At 60.8% G+C, this 3,535-nt stretch overlaps 1 non-coding gene across 1 annotated transcript; it reads right to left on the reverse strand.

Annotated features, from left to right (window-relative positions):
• Positions 1-471: 471 nt before the first annotated feature.
• LOC112344099 lies at positions 472-590 on the reverse strand. Its single transcript, XR_002991575.1, has one exon. It is a non-coding gene; the product is annotated as a 5S ribosomal RNA (ribosomal RNA).
• Between the last annotated feature and the right edge of the window lie 2,945 nt (positions 591-3,535).

A 3,535-nucleotide genomic window follows, 5' to 3' on the forward strand; every position in this document is an offset into this window, starting at 1 on the left:
CGATAACAGTGGTCCCGTCAGTGCATCATTGTGTGCCACATTGACACGTGGCATGCCCTTTGGTTTGTTCTCATAGAGTTTTATGGTTTCAATGTGTGCCACATTGACACGTGGCATGTGCTTTGGTTTGTTCTGAGTTTTATGGTTTTCAATGTGTCACATTGACACGTGGCATGCCCTTTGGCTTGTTCTCATAGTTAGAGTTTAGTGTCCTTGACCTTGTATGCCACGTGACACACATATGTTTGGACTTGCTTGCCATGCCACGTGGTGACAATCACCAACACATTATTTCTAACTTATATCCTAGTTAATAACTAGCTAACGACACAATTTGGCAAATACACCTTACATTCACAATTGTAAGTAGTATTTAAAGACCATACACTTATATGCTATGGAAAAATACTCAAAGTTTATATATTAAAACAGTGATCTTACAAAAATAAATGACTTGTAAGGAAAAAAAAAAGAGGGGGTCACTTGGACTTCCCGGGTGGTCACCCAGCCCAGTACTATTCAAGCCCAGGGACGCTTAACTTTGGAGGTCTGATGGGATCCAGTGCCATAGTCACGGTTTGAACCCACTCTGAAATATTTCACACTCCCCCTACTCTTATAGTGGGGCAGCTGATCCAAAGCTGCAGTGTACCTCCACAATCCCGTGTTCTTTTTGGGTGCCAAAAAACCTGCGGGACGTGTGGTACCTCCCCAACAATTCACGAAGACCGTGTTTTGGGCCCCAAAATGCACGCTGCGAAATGCGGGGTACCTCCCCAACTTTTCGTGAAAATCACGCGTTTTGGGCCCAAAAAAGCCCGCGGAACACATGGTACCTTCCCAACTTTTCGCGAAAAATCGCGCGTTTTGGGCCCCAAAACGCGCCCCGCGAAATGCGGGGTACCTCCCCAACTTTTCGTGAAAATCGCGCGTTTTGGGCCCCAAAAAAAGCCCGCGGAACACGTGGTACCTTCCCAACTTTTCGCGAAAAATCGCGCGTTTTGGGCCCCAGACATTCCGGGCCACTTTTTTTTCCCCTCCCCCCGCCTTTCGTGCCACGTGGCAGGCGGGCAGGGCCTTCCCCCCCTCCCTCACACGCACGCAGGCTGAGGCTTCTCCGCGCGGTTTGGGCCCGGGAGAGTCCTCCCCCCTTCCTCCCTCCGTCGCACGGCAGGTGGGGGCCCCTCCCCTTTCCCGCCGCGTGACGCTGGCCCTTGCCAAGCAGCCGTGCCACCCCCGAGGCTCGCCTCCCTTGGAAGCCCGGAGGACCACACTGCTGCCTCCCTCCCCCTCGCCCGACAGGCGTGCGGATGTGGTCCCAAGGCCATGCCCATGGACCGCACAGCACGACTCTGCCAAACGCTGGAGTGGGTGCCAGGGAAGCCACGCCGAGGCTCTCCGCAGCCGAGAACCCTTGCACAACCCCACCCCCCATCAATACTGGGGAGGCCCCCCCCACGCCACCGGCCAAAGGCCACGAGCACTCACACATGCGACACTGCCTAGGCATCCCACGTCGGGAGTTCCGCGTCTGGATCGCCGATCGGGTAACACCTGGACGGATGCTGCACGTGCTTGCCACCAGAGCAGCTGAGCACCGTTTCCTTCGGCCGGTGGGCACGGGAAGCCCACAAGGTGAGGCACACAAGGGGAGCCATCGAAGCGCCACGACGTGACCCTGGCAAGCGAGCCAACTCTCGTTTGTATGGGAAGCAGAGCTGGGCAGCCGCAGTTCAACCCCAGCTGCCCGAGAGCCTCCACTCCCCACCCATCATCCTACAGGTAAGAAAGTCCCTCCTCTTTCTGGGACAACAGCTTTTGGCTATTTGTCCCAGTCCGAGTTCAAGCTTGAGCGTGAGCAGGAGCCAAGTCCAAACGCGAGCCCGAGCAAAAGCCCGAGTACGTGCTCGAGCCTGACTTCAAGCCCAAGTCCAAGCAGGCAGGAGCCCGCACGTGCCCTGGAAGTCCAGCAGGGGGTGTGGAGCCGGGCACCCGAGGTCTGACCTCGGCTGCCCACACTCCCATCCCCCACTATCCTTCCAGAGCTCGCAGCCTACCACGCCCCAGGGAGACAAGCGCTTTGGGCTTTCACCCCCACGTGTCCATGTCCGAGCCGGAACCCGAGTCCGAGATGGAGCCCGAGTCCGACCCCGACATGGTGCACGCGGGGAGGAGCCCAGCAGCAGCCCGCACATGCACTGGAAGTCTAGCTGGGGGTGTGGAGCCGGGCACCCGAGGTCTGACCTCGGCTGCCCAACACTCGCATCCCCCACTATCCTTCCGGTGCTCACGGCCTACCACGCCCCAGGGAGACAAGCGCTTTGGGCTTTCACCCCCACGTGTCCATGTCCGAGCCGGAACCCGAGTCCGAGATGGAGCCCGAGTCCGACCCCGACATGGTGCACGCGGGGAGGAGCCCAGCAGCAGCCCGCACATGCACTGGAAGTCTAGCTGGGGGTGTGGAGCCGGGCACCCGAGGTCTGACCTCGGCTGCCCAACACTCGCATCCCCCACTATCCTTCCGGTGCTCACGGCCTACCACGCCCCAGGGAGACAAGCGCTTTGGGCTTTCACCCCCACGTGTCCATGTCCGAGCCGGAACCCGAGTCCGAGATGGAGCCCGAGGCCAACCCCGACATGGTGCACGCGGGGAGGAGCCCAGCAGCAGCCCGCACATGCACTGGAAGTCCAGCTGGGGGTGTGGAGCCGGGCACCCGAGGTCTGACCTCGGCTGCCCACACTCCCATCCCCCACTATCCTTCCAGAGCTCGCAGCCTACCACGCCCCAGGGAGACAAGCGCTTTGGGCTTTCACCCCCACGTGTCCATGTCCGAGCCGGAACCCGAGTCCGAGATGGAGCCCGAGGCCAACCCCGACATGGTGCACGCGGGGAGGAGCCCAGCAGCAGCCCGCACATGCACTGGAAGTCCAGCTGGGGGTGTGGAGCCGGGCACCCGAGGTCTGACCTCGGCTGCCCAACACTCGCATCCCCCACTATCCTTCCGGTGCTCACGGCCTACCACGCCCCAGGGAGACAAGCGCTTTGGGCTTTCACCCCCACGTGTCCATGTCCGAGCCGGAACCCGAGTCCGAGATGGAGCCCGAGTCCGACCCCGACATGGTGCACGCGGGGAGGAGCCCAGCAGCAGCCCGCACATGCACTGGAAGTCTAGCTGGGGGTGTGGAGCCGGGCACCCAACACTCGCATCCCCCACTATCCTTCCGGTGCTCACGGCCTACCACGCCCCAGGGAGACAAGCGCTTTGGGCTTTCACCCCCACGTGTCCATGTCCGAGCCGGAACCCGAGTCCGAGATGGAGCCCGAGTCCGACCCTGACATGGTGCACGCGGGGAGGAGCCCAGCAGCAGCCCGCACATGCACTGGAAGTCTAGCTGGGGGTGTGGAGCCGGGCACCCAACACTCGCATCCCCCACTATCCTTCCGGTGCTCACGGCCTACCACGCCCCAGGGAGACAAGCGCTTTGGGCTTTCACCCCCACGTGTCCATGTCCGAGCCGGAACCCGAGTCCGAGA

This window comes from Selaginella moellendorffii, unplaced genomic scaffold, assembly GCF_000143415.4.
Source record: "Selaginella moellendorffii unplaced genomic scaffold, v1.0 SELMOscaffold_642, whole genome shotgun sequence".
Taxonomy (NCBI): Eukaryota; Viridiplantae; Streptophyta; class Lycopodiopsida; order Selaginellales; family Selaginellaceae; genus Selaginella; species Selaginella moellendorffii.